The sequence below is a fragment of the Rhinatrema bivittatum genome, chromosome 6, assembly GCF_901001135.1.
Source record: "Rhinatrema bivittatum chromosome 6, aRhiBiv1.1, whole genome shotgun sequence".
Lineage (NCBI taxonomy): Eukaryota > Metazoa > Chordata > Amphibia > Gymnophiona > Rhinatrematidae > Rhinatrema > Rhinatrema bivittatum.
Genome location: NC_042620.1, coordinates 212,931,250 through 212,951,187, shown reverse-complemented (window position 1 = coordinate 212,951,187; position 19,938 = coordinate 212,931,250). Strand labels below are relative to the sequence as shown.

Here is a 19,938-nt window from a genome sequence, read left to right as displayed (position 1 = left end):
CAATAACCCTTTACTGACCTGTAGCGCACAAGGTAACGCAAATGAAAGTGTTGTAGCTGTATGAGCCGCGCTAACACTGCAGCTGTTTCGCGGCACACGATAACTTTACATATGCTCCGCCCCCTGAATATAAAATTATGAATTTGCAAATCACGTTAGCGCGATTTGCAAATTTATCTCCCGCGATAACACCTTGGAAAATGACCCCCTTAATGATGCCATAGAACCTGGGGAGGATGGAGGCAAACTGTGGGAAATATGCGCTTGCCAGCAAGCCATTTCATCAGGGTTTAAACACTAACTTCCCTTCTCCCTGACATTTGCCTGAATAAAAGCATCACTTGTGCTTAAGTCTCTGCCTGGGAAAGGATACCTGTTGGCCCTGAATTCCTGGGGGAGGGGCTGGGTGTTCCCTAGTCAGAGGCAGGACAAAGTCAGGAGGTATAGATTTCAGCAGCCAATGATATGATCCGTGCACACCCCCTGAGCCAAAGCCAATGGTGTAATGACTCTTCTGTTGCTATGGGAAAGTAGCCAATCATGTAATGACACATCATCTGCCTTTGTATGAATGTACAATAAAAGGAAGAGGCTCGTGAGGCAAACTCCTTTGCCTCTCTCCCTGCCTGCCATGAAAGCTGTCTGATGTGCCTCTTCATTACTCCTACATCTGGTGACCCGACGTGATGATAAACTCCATGCTTATTTCGGCTGGTCATAGCTTAAAGGTACGTACCGTTCAACAGATTTGCAATCGTAATATTTTAAAAAAGTATGTTTTAGTATTTTTAAAGTATTTCTCAGCAAGTTTGTTCCCCACACTCGTAAGCATGGGCAGTGATTTGACTACAGCAGAGGCTACATGCCAGGAGCTGCAGCAAATCATCAATAATCATTATTTCATCACCAGAAGAAAAATAGCGCAAGTCAGCCTGGGGGACTTAGAAAAATTAATAAGTGAAATAGCTTGCCGTTGCCCTTGGTATTCGATGGAGGCTGGAACTCTAAATACCCCAGGAATGGATTCAATCGGCAATTATCTTCATACGGCTCCCAGAGCTCCCATAAAGCAAAGATTAATTGGCAAAAATGTACAGAGGCCATCGAACACATAAAAAAAAAAGGTTTAAAAACAGCAGTTTCAAACCATGTGCTTTTAGAAGCAGGCAGACATCCTTCCCCCCCATCTTCTCAGTCTCCTCAGAGACAGCAAATTCTTTGTATCAGCTCCCATACCTACACCCAAGCCCAAGCATTCACACCTTCCCCATTTCTTTAGAAAAGCAACCCTTGAGAACAATAGAGCCACCACCTGGCCTGGGTGGGGCGATTAGCATTGAATTTCAGCAGAAACTGCAGAAAGAAAACCTTACAGAAACAGAATTATTAGAAGGACTTCAAGCCTTCCCCATCACAGAAAAGAACCATGAACAAAGGGGGACAGAAAATGAAATAGAACATCTGGGGACACACTCACATGGCTCCTGTGGCTTCCTCTGCATCCACCTCAGAGAAAAGGCCCCAGGAAATAGAAAACACTGAGGTCAGAAAAACTAGCCTTCCTCCATCTTGCCTGCAACCCCTTCCCCAAACCACTCCCTGAACCCATTTGCCATTGCCTGAGACAGTCATTAATTCTGCATCATCAATTTGTGCAGGTAAATTACTATCTCAAACCACTGCTCCCGGTAACAATTTATGTGCCGCGGTCAGCATGGGATTCCACCTAGAACATGGAAATCTCACAAGGGAGGAATTATTGAAAGGGATTCAAGCCTTTCCCATTACAGAAAGAAACAAAGAACTAGGTGTGGCAGCAATAGAGTTGAGTGCCATGAGCAGTGGCTATGCCCCCAGGTCTTCAAAGAAATCAGCGTGTAAGACCTTGGGCCAGGCAGCTGCACTCCTGTGTTACAAGCAAAGAAAATATCAATATGAAAAAAAGGATTTAATTAGACTCCTGCGTTACAAGCAAAGAAATATCACTATGAAAAAAATTTAATTAGACTCCTGCGTTACAACAAAGAAAATATCACTATGAAAAAAAAATGGTTTCTCTTACAAACAGTACAGATTTGGAAAAAAAATGGTTTCTATAACAAACAGTACAATTTGGAAAAAATGGTTTCTATTAGTATTTGAATTCAGTTACAAAAAATCTGCATACTTTGAGAGTATTTTCCCCCACAAAGTGTATGCACAGCCTTATGTTAAAACTGTACTGAAATTTGAACAATTGCTGTGTAATTACATGTGAAAGTTTCCCTTTTGCAAAGTTATTTGGCTCACATTTAAAATGACTCCATTTCTCTGAGATTTAAGTTTATAGTTTGAATTGCCAGCACACAGAACTTGTATTCTTACTGTGATTCTCCCTAAAGTGAATTGAAATAGTATCTGTCTGCAAAGAATCAGCAAATCCTGCCAGCCATTGTCTGTGGTCAATTGTTAAACAAAGCTATCTTTAAGTTCCTATTGACTGAAGGATTAATTCCTTGGGTGCAGTTCTTTTCTTTTGAGAAACACTGCTCCTCCCCCCCTTTTCTGTAACTCTTGATTGCCACTCATGGGGGAGGGAGGGAGAACTTTTGAAAGAAAAAAAAAACTGGACTTAGTACTGCAGTTTCTCTCTCTAGTTTTATATGTTATAACTCAGACAGATTAATAGTAGTTACAGTCACTTTAGCATGCAGCAGACAGAGCTGAGCAAACAGCGTGTTTAATTTCCTATTCTAATAATTATAAGAAGAAATTCTATTCTGATACTCCACATTGAATTTAAGCTCAGAGTAGGGATGTGAATCGTATCCTCGATCGTCTTAACGATCGATTTCGGCTGGGAGGGGGAGGGAATCGTATTGTTGCCGTTTGGGGGGGTAAAATATAGTGAAAAATCGTGAAAAATCATGAAAAATCTAAAAATCTAAAAATCGCAAAACCGGCACATTAAAACCCCCTAAAACCCACCCCCGACCCTTTAAATTAAATCCCCCACCCTCCCGAACCCCCCCAAATGAGTTAAATAACCTGCGGGTCCAGCGGCGGTCCGGAACGGCAGCGGTCCAGAACGGGCTCCTGCTCCTGAATCTTGTTGTCTTCAGCCGGCGCCATTTTCCAAAATGGCGCCGAAAAATGGCGGCGGCCATAGACGAACATGATTGGACGGCAGGAGGTCCTTCCGGACCCCCGCTGGACTTTTGGCAAGTCTCGTGGGGGTCAGGAGGCCCCCCACAAGCTGGCCAAAAGTTCCTGGAGGTCCAGCGGGGGTCAGGGAGCGATTTCCCACCGCGAATCGTTTTCGTACGGAAAATGGCGCCGGCAGGAGATCGACTGCAGGAGGTCGTTCAGCGAGGGTTCCGGCGCCTCGCTGAACGACCTCCTGCAGTCGATCTCCTGCCGGCGCCATTTTCCGTACAGAAACGATTCGCGGCGGGAAATCGCTCCCTGACCCCGCTGGACCTCCAGGAACTTTTGGCCAGCTTGTGGGGGGCCTCCTGACCCCCACGAGACTTGCCAAAAGTCCAGCGGGGGTCCGGAAGGACCTCCTGCCGTCCAATCGTGTTCGTCTATGGCCGCCGCCATTTTTCGGCGCCATTTTGGAAAATGGCGCCGGCTGAAGACAACAAGATCAGGAGCAGGAGCCCATTCCGGACCGCTGCCGTTCCGGACCGCCGCTGGACCCGCAGGTTATTTAACTCATTTGGGGGGGGTTCGGGAGGGTGGGGATTTAATTTAAAGGGTCGGGGGTGGGTTTTAGGGGGTTTTAGTGTGCCGGCTCACGATTCTAACGATTTATAACGATAAATCGTTAGAATCTCTATTGTATTGTGTTCCATAACGGTTTAAGACGATATTAAAATTATCGGACGATAATTTTAATCGTCCTAAAACGATTCACATCCCTAGCTCAGAGTATTATTGATTGCAACCTGGAACAATACTTGCAATCTATAAAGTAATGATGGTGTCTCCACTAGGAGGCGCTATGTTATTCTACAAGTTATATTATATTATTGTTTTAATAATTCTGTTGTATAATAGTTTTTATTTTTCAGATCTGCGGTCCTCATGTCTTAAGGACACTTCAGTTTTATTTTCTTTTTCACAAAATTTATACAGAATTCTGAACCTTTAAATTTTTACTGACAGAGGTTGCTACATCTAAAGCAATCCCTCCCAAACCTTTTCTTGCAAATCCAAATTGATTTTATTAAATTGAATAATGGAATTGATTTATCCAAGGTTAAAAAAAGTAAGAATTTCACTTTAATCCTTACCTTAGTAATTTTTGCTGTATGCCAGTTTTTAATATTTTCCAGATTTACAGCCTTCCTGCCATGAGGAGATGAGAAGGTGAACACTTTGCAGTTTATTTTCAAAACATTTTCTAACACCTTTGACTTTTGATCCTTGATCTAATTTTGTTTTTGATAACTTTTGATAAGATTTTTAGCTCATATTATGTGTTATCTGTTGTCTGTCTTGATGCAAGAAATATTTGCAGGATGATGAATATGTGTCAGTTGTGTGTAAATTAATATTTGCAAGATGAATGAATATATGTCAGTCTTGTGTAACATATGTTTGTGATGTCTAATATACTTGTCATTTGATTCTGCTTACTGCAAATGACTTTTCCTTTAAACGATTAATTTACATTTATTGCTATTTTACTGAATGAAAATTGATCACTGCATAAAAACTTTCTTGATAATGGGGTTACCCTCTTTTCTGAAAAATGGCTCTGCTTACTGCGGCCATTCCTTTACATGAATTTTGTCAATAATTGAACATTAAATACTTATTTGGCATCCCCTACAACACCACAGGGCAAGCCATTGTGGAGAGAGCCAACCATACGCTTAAGAGCTCTGGACCAAACAAAAAGAAAAAAGGGGGATTGCCCCTGGATTTTCCCCCTGAACAAAGTATTGTTTACTTTAAATCATCTAAACATATCAAATTTAAGACCACAGCCATGAGTAATCATTATGGGACTAGGGTTAGTCACCCACAGCCATCAGTTTTGTATAGAATATTTAATGTCTGGTACGGTCCCGTTCCCTTAAAATGGGGAACGAGGATATGTTTCTCTGCTTGCTTCCACAGGTATATGAAGCCGTGGAACGATGGAAAGGTGTCCAGGTCTACAGGACCCGATCCCAAACTTCTCCATGAGCCTCCACAGCCCTCAGAAGGACAGAGATCAGACTCTTTGCAAAAAGCAGCACCACATGACCTGGGGACTGATCAAGGCCCTATCCAACCAATCTACACAGCTCTTAGAACAGCAAGGCCTTGAGAAAACTCCAGAGAATTTATTAGCCGCTTTTTCTTGCCTGAATGCCAACTCATTAACAATTGTGTTCTGCATCCTCATCTTTTGCCTTATTTCTCCAGCTATGGCGATTTCAGAACAAGGACTCTGACAGAACACAGGTACATCCTCGATGCACAGAACATGCACAGAACTTTTCACACCTGTTGAATCGAACAGACTGTTGGATCTGCGCACACATGCCAACCCAAGCCTGCGGAGAACGACTGATGCATGCTGTACCATTTAACCTTACAGTATGGACTAATTATCCTTTACAGAGAGATTTTCATTAACTCTCCAGTTAATAATACCATTCTACACATTGGTAGCTGTATTCAAGAGACTGCCGCTCTTTGTTGGGACTATGATACAGGGGATGGAAAGGGAATTCAGGTGGGAAATATCCATATTGTAACTGAACCTTTGTATTAATCACTGAACACTTGCATAATTATACCACATATGTATGCAATTGGCAGATTTCAGGATGTGCAGTGGGAGACCCAAGCAGGTACAGAAAGTATAGAGGGGATGAAGGATTTACCTTTTGTAGTTATATAGCCCAAATGATAACCAATGACATGTCCACTAATCTGTTAGGAAACATATGGATGTTATGTGGGCGTAGAGCATATATGTACATTTCCCCAAGATGGAGAGACAGATGCACCTTAGGCTACATCCTCCCCTCATACTATGCAGTCAAAAATTTACCCAAAGCAAGGCTCCGTAACAAAAGGGAGGCGATAAATAATCCCATAGAAAAGTATACAGAAACTCAGATAGCTAGAAGCCTGTTTCCCCCAATGGGAACAGCTATGAATTACAGGGACTTACACATCCTAGCTAACTGGACGACTGCCATATTTAATCAGACAGTCCATGCATTAAAACTACTCACAACAGAAGTCTCTCAGATTAGAGAAGTAGCATTACAGAACAGCTATACCTTAGAAACCATTTTAGCCTTAAAGGGTGGTGTTTGTGCATTAATTGGATCTCATTGCTGTGTGTACATATCAGTTTATAAAGCAAACCTCACACATACCATAGAGCAGATAGAAACCATGGTTGCTGATGCACCATTTTCAGACAGAATACCAACTTCTCCATGGGACTGGCTATGGTCCTGGCTCCCTGATATTTCTGGTCTCAAAAGGGTGATTTCTATTATAATTACTGTAATTGTCTTAATTATTTGCCTGTGATGCTGTATTCAGTGCATACCCAACCTCATATCCATATTGAAACCTTGCTCTCAGCCCGGATACAAAGATGTCTTGTAAGATGCCTAATAGGGAATCACGAGCCCTGCAGAGTTGGCACACCACCTGCACCAGCTCTGGGTGATATGGAGATTCAGGAGCTCATCGGCAGCTGGCACACCACGTCGAATTATAGCTTTCTTCTCTCCATAATCCCCCTTCCCCTATTTCCAGCCCATACCAAGACATAACAGATTTCAGTAAGGGTCTAAAAGCTTTACTGAGCTGCCCTAAACAAAAACAGAAAGAGGGTGAGATGTGGGAAATATGCTCTTGCCAGCAAGCCATTTCATCAGGGATTTAAACACTAACTGTCCCTTCTCCCTGACATTTGCCTGAATAAAAGCATCACTTGTGCTTAAGTCGCTGCCTGGGAAAGGATACCTGTTGGCCCTGAATTCCTGGGGAGGGCTGGGTGTTCCCTAGTCGAGGCGGGACAAAGTCAGGGAGGTATAGATTTCAGCAGCCAATGATATGATCCGTGCACACCCCCTGAGCAAAGCCAATGGTGTGGATGACTCCTTCTGTTGCTATGGAAAGGTAGCCAATCATGTAATGACACATCATCTGCCTTTGTATGAATGTACAAATAAAAGAAAAGGCTCGTGAGGGCAAACTCTCTTTGCCTTCTCTCTTCCTGCCTGCCATGAAAGCTGTCTGATGTGCCTCTTCATTACTCCTACACAAACTTTCCTCTTCTATATGCTTCCCAAATGCTGCTGTAACATATGCGATAATGCTAGCGCATGGCGCAAATGCAAAAATTTTGGAAGGAGCAGGATTAGGGAGGAGTTAGGGTGGGATTTTGAAAATGAGGGGCAATATTGCACCGTGAGATAACATAATACATGCTATTGCACACTTTTAATGCCAGAAATAACTAAACTACCAAAAACCATTTTTTCCGTGTATTAAGGCTGTATGAAAATGCCTGAAACAGCCGTAACACAATTCGTGATAAATTTTTCGAATTGCTTTCAGCCATTTCTGGACTTGGAGAGAGAGAAACTCTGGGGAAGGCCTTCACAGTGTGCAACTAGGTATATGCCTATAGGAGGGGCAAATCTAATAGCGTCGAGTGAGGTGGTGGTTAGTGGCCAGTTTTTTCATGCAGAGTGAGACATACGAAAACAGCACAGTACATTCAGTGAAGGTTTGACATCATTGGGGGGTGAGGAAAATGTCACAAAGATGAAATTTTGTACTATGTTATCTCACCCTAACTTGATGATACCCAATATAGACTACTATGCAAGCCTTATAGAGAGTCTCTCTCGCTCCTCTCAGCACAAGCATAGAAAATATGTGCATAAATACAAATCCCATCACACTCTGCCTCCTGGAATTCCTCTCGCTGATGCACTTATAGAGTGTATGCGCTTTATTTATTCTTACTTATTCTGCAGGCAAAGCAGTGTTTTTTACCCACAGAAGTTCCTTTGAAATTTACCCTTCCTGTGAATGCTACCTGCAAATAGCTCATACTAAAAAACTAATAAATAAATAGCATTTTTTTTAAATGACACAAAATAAAAGTGAAATGAAACTCAATGTCTTCCCCCATTTCCTTTGAATTAAGTCTTTTTGTTTTTCATTTTAGTTAGATGTTTGTTTTCGAGTACATGCACTAAATCCATTTAGTGCCCCTTATTTGTGAAGCTGTTTGGCAGGCCTGTTCTTCTACTTTTTCTGATCCCCGCATGTTCTTTTAGCCAGAAATGGGCTAGGCAATTTTCAGACAGCTAGTTCACAAAACTAAACTATTGTACAAAACTAAACCATGTGTCAGATCAAGGTTCTTTGGAATGACCAAGCTCTGAGGCCACCCTATGATCATTAAATATTGGAGTGGAAGGAGTTAGGGCATGGGGGAGAGGAAGGAGGTTCTTGCATTCCTTAAGTTGTACTGTTAATTTATTAACTTACCCAAAGACCATGGCTTTAGTACATTCATCCTATCTAAATGTATGCCGAAGCTTCCCATATGCCCTTAATCATTTCCATGCTTTCTATGTTCAGTTTTAATCAGTCTGATTGTCAGAACACAAAATACGTCTCTCTGTGCAATGCAAATAAATACGTTTCTGAAAGTGAATGCATGGCTTTCATTTTCCCTGAATATAACCAAGAGACGGCTCCCTCTGACTATTAAAGGCGATCCATCTCAGAGGATTTCAGAGCAAGCATAAACCTGTAGTGTCCTACAAAAACCACAGGAAGCCTTCTTTCTGCCTACTCAGTTTTCTAGAGAATACAGTTTTAAAAGAAAAATTGGCTCCCGTCATTATTTGCTTCAGAGGGTGAGCCATAGGTACAGTAAGGAGATTGCAAGCTAACATTTCCAAGAGCACTGGAACTTCTGAGGTAAGCCAACTTTAAAATGCTGATTTTTCAGAGGGGAAGCCATACCTTTAAGTCCTGATTGCAGGCAATGAGTTTACCAAAGGGAGATTGAAAGGGAGCTGAGGTGTTAAAACTCTTCTCTGTTCCATTATTAGAAAGTTGAAGTTGAGCTGCTGTTTACAGGACGTTTCGTTCCTGTTGGACAGTGAAATAAGGGAGCAGAAAGACAAGCATGCATAGCTTGGGAAGGTTCTTTTGCAAAAAGTTTACTTAAAAATGTGCAGAGGCTTTTCTGTAGTTTGTCAGATAGGACTGCAGATAAAATATCTACTTTAGGTTATCTGGGTAGTAGTAAGTATTTACACAATGGAGAACTCCTCTGAAGGACAGAGAACAGTTTATCCAGTGAGCCAAAATACATCAATTTATACTGAAAAAAAAACAAAAAGCCTAGGGATTTTAATGCCTGTTTTAGCAAACCTTCCAGGGCTCTTTTCTGCTGAGAATGCGTTGACTTGGCACAAAATAGAAGAGACACTGCCTTAAAGTTAGGCTGATTTGTAGAAAAAAATGGCAGTTTGAGAGCCTGCATCCAGTATTTTCATGAAATCGCTAGAGGGGTGTGTGTCCACCAATAGAAAATGGAACTCTGACAACTATATTACCTTCTATGATATCTTAGCTTCTCAGTTTTCTTTCTTCAAATTAAGACAAATAATTTTAAAGAGTAGTAGGTTAATAAATGAGACATAGTAGCTTATACATACTAAAGACCTGGTCAAAATTGAACTATTTAAATAAAAAACAACAAAAGATTGTTGAGGGAGGGGTTTATTTATACTGTACACATGTATTGGTGGATCCAATAAGAAATAGATTTATCCTAGAATTGGTAAACACAACTGGAGATGGAGGAGTGCCATCCAGTAATGCTTTGTTATAGATCTTATGATATGCCATTATCTGTAGGTTTTAGTGTTATTAAACAGAGCAGAGGTAACGTGCGTTTAGTTTGGAAATATAGCATATTACATGCTAAATAAGTTACAGAAGCTTTTGTTCAAAGATCAAAAGAAATATAAAATTAACAATGTTGCATATTAGAAAATGATACCGCCAGAAATAGAATCAATGGTCAAACTATCCTTTTTAAAGTGAATTATCAAAAGTTGCCATGCGTAGAAAAATCAGTATACACAACTTTGTCGCTACTTAGCCGGATAAGTCTTAAGTTAAAATGCTACTCATTTAGATAAGTCAGATAGCCATAGAAGTCTCAAATGGAGCTACTTATCTGATTATGTAGCTTTATTTGAAAACTTATCCAGCTACTGGATCTTTACTGTATAAGTGCAATATCAAGTCAGGCTTTTTATTTTTTTACGTGCGCAGGTTGCAAGTTAAATTTGTGTGTATTTTAAAATCTGTATGTCATATATGTGCACATTATAAAATAATGAAGTAGATTTCCATGTGCTCATATATACACATGTATACAGGCACACGCAGCTGTTTACAGTTATCTTCTTTATATTTTACCCTTGATTATATTTATAATATTTATCAGATTTCAATGAAAAATTGATATCCCTAATACTGCTAAAGTGTGCTACCACAGTTAAATTCTTATGAGCACCACATTTGTATTCACTGCACTGTGCTATGTCTGCCCTCTTCTGTTTCCATTTGTTTCTACAGTGTTTAAACTGTATGCAGATGTTCAATGTAGATGTATCAATGCCGTGGGATTAAAATAAAAGAATTGCATTTCAATAGTCAGAAGGTAACTATTTATAAGGATCTAACTTTTATTACTAAGACTGTATAGATTTTTAGAATGTGATAAAGAATTGTAGGTTGCCCTGTTAGTCCACTAGGATATGTAGAATGAAGGGTCAAACAAGCTGTAATTGATATATATTTGTATTAGACTATCTCAATACATATGTGATGAGCTTTCCAGAGCTGTACTATCTTCATCAGGTCAGTGATAAAACAATGAGGTTGCACGGAGTTTAAAAAGTGCAGTCATTTAGGTCCTAAACTGTATGCATATTCCATTATAGCTCAGTAAAGGAAGGTGGGGGGAGATGTAACTCAACAACTTTGCCAACCTCTACACCTTCCCTTTGCTGATCTGTAATGGCATATACAGACAACCTACGACCTATATGCTGCTGCATTATTTAAACCTGGTATTCTCAAAAGCTAGTTACAGATTTACTAAGGTACAATAAAATGGTATCGCTTACATGTTTGCTGACTCTTAATTGTACACAGACACACATTATGTGATAATTGACAATGAATATGAATACAGATTTTGTAAACCGTTGTGATCTGATTTGGAATGACAGTATATAACACCCTAAATAAATAAGATATATTTATTTCATTGTTGGTTGATTATACATTTTATATTCTGAGAATCTGATATGTTCAGCATATATTACAACTTTTACATACACAATATAAAATATGTACATAACTAATAAAAGTGTAAAAAAAAATCAATATATCATAAAAACAATACACATGCCCATGTCTTATCTGCCACTCATCATTAGTACCTTCCACCTGCAAGCACCTGCACAGTGTTTTAACTTATTTACAAAATTTTAAATAATCCTACTTCTGTCATAAATTACAGGCAAAGTATTCCACAGTAATAGAGCAGCTATTGAAAATGCCCACGATTTAGTAACTTGAATATGTAAATTATTAATTGATGAAACTGGCAGCAGTAGCTAAGAATGAAATGTACCAATTTAGTCTGTCTGCTAAACAATAAGGTTCACTATGAATAGTCTTTATCAAAATAAATAATTTAAACTGTATCCACTAAGCAATAGGCAACTAGAAGTGCGCAAACAAATTTTATGTCTTTTTTTTTTATATTTTCCCACTTTTGTTTTTTTCTTCATTTTGCTTTTAGCGTACATTAATTGAGGTAGTGTGCATTAAAAATGAAACCAAAAAGTGCTGCACATCCCTAACCAGTAGATATCCCTTAAAATGGTGATTAAGGACTTACTCTCCATTGTAAACCCCAAAATTCTTCTCATAGCTGCATTTTGTACAAGCTTACAGACTTTAAGCAAATAACTAGGCAAACCAAAATAAACCACATAGCAATAATCTATATGGCTGAGCACAAGAGCATGAACAACAAGTTTTAAATTCAGTTGTGGGGCAACATGCTAAAGTTACAAAAAGCTATTCTAGTTACTCTGTTAATTTGTGTTATGGTTTAGCGGTGTTTGGGTGGATTCTTGGGTACTGTGCAGATGACCACACCCACAGGGAGGGGCCCTGTGGGGAGCCACAGTTCTGGGCTAGACTCAGGACGCACAAACACAGATTTTAGTTTTTTTATTATACAGCTTGATTTGTACCACAAGAGGTGGCAGTAGTGAGGTGATCCAGAGGTAACATCCCAGGACCCTCGGCAGAGGGAACCCATCTCACCACGTTGATATAGGTGATTCCGGTGTAGGTTTTCCCAGGCAAGGCAATGCTGTAAATGAGACAGAGTTAGATTACTCACTAGATGGTAAGCTGTAGATTTGGCGATTCCACCAGGCCTGAAGTAGATGGTACTGGCACAGAGGCTGGGAGAGCAGGCCCTCGAGGAGCGAGTAACCTGATCCCAGTAAGGCACCTGAAATAAAGCAGAGGGCCCCCCGAGGAGCAGGGGACCCAGGTTAGTCAATACGCCCGAAGGGCAGAGAAAGGGCTTCCATCGGCAGCACAGAAACCGGCGGAGTAGCTTAGACCAGCCGAGAAACAATCCTTGCTAACTCAATGAGCTAGCAAACAAGTACCGGCTATATACCCGGATGGCGTGACGTCACTTGAGGTGGGACGCCTCAGAGGTTCACGCCAATTGCTGGAATAAAGATGCGGGTAGCACACGCACCTTAGTAGGCCTTTGGGAGGAACATGGCAGGAGGGCAACGCCATAGCCATTCCGGGGATGCCGGAGAGGGGTGGCTTGTAGACGCGGCGGTAGCCATTTTCCCAAGGTGAGCAGGAGGAGCTGAGAAAAAGGTGAGGCATACGGGGCAAAGCCGTCTGAGACCGGATGCAACAGTACCCCCCTTCAAAGGGCGCTCTCCAGGCTTCCTACCTGGTCTTGGTTTCTGAGGATGCATTCTACGGAGTTGTTGAAGCATCTCTTTATCCATGATATTTGCCAAAGGTTCCCAAGAGTTTTCTTCAAATCCATAACCTCCCATGACAGGAGGTATTTCCCATACTCTGCCTCTCTTACATCAAGGATAGCATCTACCTTGTATTTGATGTTGTCTTCTGCATCAATAGGTGTAGGTTCAGGTGTCTTGGTTGAGAACTCACTAAGGATGAGTGGCTTCAATAGTGAGACGTGGAACACATTATGAATCTTCAATGCTGGTAGAAGCTTCAGACTGTATGTGAGATTGCCTAATCGTCAGAGAATGGGAAAGGGTCCAACGAAGCATGGAGCAAATGAGCTGAAGGTAGCTTGAGTCTTAAGTGCTTTGTGGATAGCCATACTTTGTTACCAGGCTGGAAATCTGGAGCCTAGCAGTGATGAGCATCATAACCTCTCTTTGCTCTGACTCCATAATTGTTGAATATCTTTGGCAGTAGATTGAGCTGCTGGGTACGACACTGACAGTGGAAGTGGTAGTGGTGGTAATGGTAGTTGTCCATAGACCACTTCAAATGATGCTGATCCAATTGGATGAGAGTTGATGGCAAATTCAGCCCAGGGCAACAGTTCAGCCCTTTTGACGAGTGCCCACAGACACGAATGAACTGCTTGAGTGTCCTATTCATTCTCTCCGTTTGCCCGTTAGACTGTGGATGGTATGCTGAAGTGAAATCGAGAGAGATATCAAACTTCTTGCACAATGCCTTCCAGAACTTAGCTGTGAATTGGGCTCCTCGATCAGAGACTTTGTGCTTAGGCATGCTGTGTAGGCAAAAAATGTGCGTGATGAAGAGCTTAGCAAGCTCCATGGCTGTGGGTAAGCCAGGGAGAGCCAGAAGTGAGCCATCTTTGAGAACCGATCTACAGTTACCCAGATCATGTTGTTTCCTCCTGAGAGTGGTAAGTCTACCACAAAGTCTGTAGCAATGTGTGTCCATAGCTCGACTGGTACTGGCAAGGGTTGGAGTAGCCCCCCCCCCCCCCCCCCCCAAGGATGACCGGGTGGTGGTTTTTGTCTGGCATAATTTGCGCAGGAAGCAACATAGGAGAATGTGTCTTCCTTCATGGTGGGCCACCAGTAATACTTCTGCAGTTTAGCCAGAGTTCTGCATTGATCAGGGTGTCCATCCAGTTTGGAGTCATGAGCCCATGCTAGTAGCATTTTTCTTAGGTACAATGGTTTTATCCACAGGTACTGGGTGAGTAGCTGACAAGAACTTTTCAGGTCGATGATGTTGCAGTTCATTCTGGAACGTCCTCAGAGAGGAATGAGTGAGATAAGATCAGAGCAGATGCCCTATCCAGGGTGGTATTTCAGCACAAAGTCAAGGGACCATCTCGCTTGCCTATGGTTTAGGTGCTGTGCATGGCAGAGGTACTCCAGATTTTATGGGTCTGTAAAGACTGTGATCTGATGTTGTGCTCCTTCGAGCCAAGGGTGCCACTCCTCAAATGCCATCTTTATTACCAGGAGCTCTTTATCTCCTATTCCATAGTTCTTCTCTGCTGGAGAGAAGCGATGGAGAAAAATGAGCATGGGTGTAAGACCTTGGAATCACCGGCCTGGCTTAGCACGGCCCCTATGCCAACATCTGAGGCATTGACCTCAACGATGAAGGGCTTAGTTGGATCCGGATGTCGGAGGCACGGCTGGCTTGGGTTGGGGTCTTTCAGTTTCTGGAATGCTGTTACTGCCTCCATAGACCAATTGGCAATGTTGGCACCTTTCTTCGTCATAGCTATAAGCGGAACAGTTAGTGAGGAGTAGTTCTTTATGAATGTTCTGTAATAGTTGGTGAAACCCAGAAATTGTCTGAGAGCCTTTACACCTGTGGGTTGTGTCCATTTCTTAATGCTCTCCAGTTTCTGTGGGTCCATCTGGAAACCTTGGTTGGAAACAGTGTACCCTAAGAAAGGCACTGATTCCTTGTGAAACTCGCACTTTAGACAACTTGGCGTATAGATGATTCTAGCGGAGCCTTGCAGCACTCTTTGACATCCTCCAGATGAGTGGTCATGTCTGGGAAAATATCAAGATGTCATCTAAGTGTACAACAATATATTTGTAGAGAAGGTCCCACAGAATGTTGTTAAGTTTTGGAAGACAGCCGGGGCGTTGCACAGGCCAAAGGGCATCACAAGATATTCAAAGTGACCATCCCGGGTACTGAAGGCTGTCTTCTATTCATCGCTAGAGCGGATGCGAACTAAGTTGTAGGCTCCCTTGAGATCAAGCTTGGAGAATATCTTGGCTCCCTGTAGTCTATCAAATAGCTCTGAGATGAGTGGTAAGGGATAGCAGTCTTTCACAGTGATCTCGTTGAGACCTCTAATCTATAGATGGACGCAATTTCCATCCTTCTTCCCACAAAGAAGAAGCCTGCGCCAGCAGGAGACTTGGAGGATTTTATGAAGCCTTTTTGAAGGTTCTCCTGTATATATTCAGACATGGCTTTATTTTCTACCACGGAGAGAGGGTAGACCCATCATTTAGGTGGTTCAGTGTTAGGCTTCAAACTGATGGTACAGTCATAGGGTCTGTGTGGCAGTAGTACGTCTGCAGCTTCTTTGGAAAATACATCTTGAAAAGATGCATATTGAGGCGGCAACCCAGGCATCAATGGGGTATTTGGCATGCAGGGTATAGGAGCGACCTCCATCAGACATTTACCATGGCAATCTGGACCCCAATGTGGAAGTTCCAGAGTGGCCCAATTGAATTGAGGCATATGCTGCTGCAGCCATGGTAGCCCAGTACTATAGGGTGCATGGCCTTCTCTAAAACAAAAAAGGAGATAGTTCATAATGGAGAGCACCGGTCCATAACATACAGGTTCGGTGAGCTGGGTTACTTCGCCCGGTAAGGGCTGTCCATGAATTGAAGATAGGAGTAGAAGAGACATCATGGTGGTAGTGGGAATCCGCAAGTGCTCCACTAATCATTGTAAATGAAATTACCTCCAGCCCCCGAGTCCCACCAGGGGAAGAGTCTGATACTCTAGGGGTCCGCAGATCAAGGATACAGGGAGAGAGGAGTGGAGGAGATGGTGCAGTAAGATCTAAGAAGAGTCTTCCTGCAGGACTTAGGTCTGCCAGTTTCTTGGACATAGAGCATGTTTGAACAGCATGGCCAGCTTGTCCACAATACATGCAAAGGCCCAACTTCTTCCGCGTTCTTTTCTCTTTTGACATCAGGTGACAGTGGCCTAACTATAGTGGTTCTTCCTCGCCAGCAACTGGAACCCGACGGAACAGGCCTGGGTGTGGACTTAACTTGAGCTTCACCCTGGAAGGGTCTTCTGTGAGTCTTGGTCTCTTGAACCTTATCACGAAGTCAGCGATCAATCCTTGTTGCCAACTTTACAGTTCAGCCAAGGTCTCAGGCATCTCACGAGCTGCCAGCTCATCTTTCAAACGAGAGTTCAGTCCTTCAAAGAAGAGGGTCCTCAGGCATTTAGGGTCCCAAATTAATTCAGATGCCAGTGTCTTGAATTCTATAGCGAAGTCAGCTAAAAGTTTAATACCTTGCTTCAGGTGAACCAAAGAAGATCCTGAAGTGGTATGCCGGCAGGGTCATCAAAAACTGATCTGAACAGTTCAAGGAATCCGGCTAGATCATGCAGGATAAGATCATCGCGCTCCCACAATGAAGAGGCCCAAGCCAAAGCTCTTCCTTTCAGATAAGACAAGATGTAGGTGGTCTTGGTATAAGCTGTAGAAAAATGGCTAGGTTGCAGGGAAAAGTGCATGCAACACTGGTCAATAGAATTTCTACATTTCCAAACTTCCCCCGAGAACCGTGTTGGAGCAGATAGAGGTACAATTGTCATGACAGTCACTTCTGGTGGTGTAACTTCTTTACCTGTGGTGGTGGGTAAGTTCATCTGTGCGTGCAGCTGGTTGAATGCAGTCAAATTCTCCTGCAAATTCTGCTGTTCAGAGATTCGCTGGGCCAGACCTGAAATGGCCTGCAATGCGGTGAGCTGAGCCAAATCCATGGAGTTAGCAATCTGTTATGGTTTAGCAGTGTTTGGGTGGATTCTTGGGTACTGTGGCAGATGACCATGCCCATGGGGAAGGGCCCAGTGGGAAGCCAGAGTACTGGGCTAAAGTCAGGATGCACACACAGATTTTAGCTCTTTTATTATACAGCTTGATGTGTACCACCAGAGGTGGCAGTAGTGAGGTGATCCAGAGGTAGCAGTCCCAGGACCCTCGGCAGAGGGAACAAGTCTCACCACGTTGGTATAGGGGATGCTGGTGTAGATTTCCCAAGCAAGGCAATGCTGTAGATAAGACAGACTGAGTGTTAGATTACTCACTAGATGGTAGCTGTAGGTTGGCGATTCCACCAAGCTGAAGTAGATGGTACTGGCACAGAGACTGGGAGAGCAGGCCCTCGAGGAGTGAGTACCTGATCCCAGTAAGGCACCTGAAATAAAGCAGAGGGCCCCCGAGGAGAGGGTACCCAGATTAGTCAATACTCCGAAGGGCAGAGAGAGAGAGCTTCCAGCAGCAGCACGGAAGCAGAAGAGTAGCTTAGACCGGCCGAGACCAATCCATGCTAACTCAATGAGCTAGCAAACAAGTACAGGCTATATACCCGGATGGTATGATGTCACTTGAGGGGGACGCCCCCGAGGTTCGCGCCAGTGCTGGAATAAAGACGTGGGTAGCGCACTTGCGCACACCCTAGTAGGCCCTTGGGAGAAACATGGTGGGAGGCAACGTCATAGCCATTCCAGGGACGCTAGAGAAGGCGACTTGCAGATGCGGCGGTAGCCATTTTCCCCAAGGTAAGCGGGAGGAGCCGAGAACAAGATGAGGCATATGGGGCGAAGCCTTCTGAGACCGGACGCAACAATTTGCAGTCTTAAACATAACTTCAAATCAATTATTACCCCCAAATCATGAACCTCATCTTTAATTGACAATACATAATTATCAAAAAACAATATCTGGATTAGGGATGTGCAATGATTATTTTCTTCATGTCATTTTTGCTTCGTGTTATCAGTTTGATTTCATTTTTAAAATGGTTTGGGGTGTTTATTTCAAGTTTTCCTAATTTCAGGGTTAGTGAGCATTAACTCCCATTGGCTGGCTCCTTACTTACTTGTTTCTCCTACCAAGATTGTAGGAGATGACCTGTGCCTGGTAAAAAGTGTAAACAAACAAATGATGTAATAAATAGCAGCATCATGTTCTAGTCAGCAAAAACATATAATGCAAATGCATAATTTGAATTCGCCAGTCCCTTTGTATTTTAGGAAAGGGGCCCTGACATTTTGGGGCAGGCATACTTTGAATTCCCCTGATGTGTTTGGGTGTATGGGGGGGGGGGGGGAGGGGTGACAGCTGGGATAGAGACTGAATGGGGTGGTGACTGGTGAGTGAGAGGCAGCCTGGTGTGTGTCGTGGGTGACCTGTCACCCCATACAGTTACCCCAGTTACCCCCACACATACCAGGCTGCCTCCCTCTCACCAGTCACCCAGACACACAAAACAAGCTGCCCCCTTCTCACCAATCACCATCATAACAGGTCTCTCACCCCCCACATATATCAGGCTGCCTTTCTCTCAGTTACTACCCAACCAGTCTCTCCCACCTGTCATCCCATACAGCCCCCCTCTCACCATTGAACCCCACCCACATACCAGGCTGCCTCTCTCACCAGTTACCACCTCAACCAAACACTCTCCCACCTGTCACCCTAAACAGTCACCCCAGTCACTCCACACACATCAGGCTGCCTCTAACCAGTCTCTCTCTCCATCTGTCACCCCATACATGCAACCTAGTCATTTCTCTTCTCACCAGTCACCCCCCTCCACCCAAATACACAGACTCACACCAGGAGAATTCAAAGTATGCATATCCCAAAATGCCAGAGCCACTTTCCTAAAATAGAAAGAAACTGGCAAATTCAAAATACGCATTTGCATTACATGCTTTTGCTGACTAGAACTTAATGTTGCAGTTTGGGAAGCTGCAGTCCGGGAGTGAACCCTTGGGCCGAACTACCCCAATGGTAGGGCAGGTCGGGAGGCGGAGCCACAGGCCGAGGTATTCACCCGGGAACCAGGAACCCCCCAGGAGGAGCCCGTAGGGTCCTGGAACCTTGGGACTTAGGAGAACAGTCTGAGTCTCTATATTAGAAGAAGGCCTGGGCAGAGAATATGATAAGGTAGTCCAATAGGAATGCTGTAGTCTGCGGGCTAGTTGGGTCGGACGTGTGCTGGAGCAGACCATGGGCAGAACCAGAGGCTGTAGTGTGCTGAGAACTGGAACAGACTGTGAGCAGGAACGGAGTCTGTAGCGTGCTGTGAGCTGAAGCAAGCGGTGAGCAGGAACGGAGTCTGTAGCGTGCTGAGAGCTGAAGCACGCTACAGACTCCGTTCCTGCTCACCGCTTGCGGTGAGCAGGAACAGACCCAGGTCAAACGAACCCAGGTCAAACGAACCCAGGTCAAAGGCTGGCAGCAGACAGGAGCGGGATCAGGCACGGGCTGTAGTCGGTGGCTGGCGGCGAGCAGAAACGAAGTCAGGAACAGGCTGGAGTCAAAGGCAGGCGGCAGGCAGAAGCGGAGTCAGGAACAGGCTGAAGTCAAAGGCAGGCGGCAGGCAGAAGCAGAGTCAGGAACAGGCTGAAGTCAAGTCAGGAACCGTGGAACAAATGAAGCGCAACTCAGAACTACTAACCAGTAGCGAACCTCGTTGCAAGGCAATGAGACGGTAACCGAACGCCGGTTAAATCAGGCTTGGGGCGTGGCGTCGTTAGCCCGGGCGGGGCCAGACTTCCGGCGGCTGTGCG

At 43.6% G+C, this 19,938-nt stretch overlaps 1 protein-coding gene across 2 annotated transcripts in view; it reads left to right on the top strand.

Annotated features, from left to right (window-relative positions):
- Positions 1-8,896: 8,896 nt before the first annotated feature.
- Positions 8,897-19,938, top strand: part of CYSLTR1 (cysteinyl leukotriene receptor 1) — a 48,597-nt gene continuing 37,555 nt past the window's right edge. The window contains exon 1 of one of the 2 annotated variants that reach the window (XM_029606524.1): positions 8,897-8,949. The gene's annotated coding sequence lies outside the window, so the exon portion shown is untranslated. Of the gene's footprint in view, positions 8,950-10,634; positions 10,712-19,938 lie in introns of those variants that run through there. The other variant, XM_029606526.1, reaches the window with a different exon arrangement.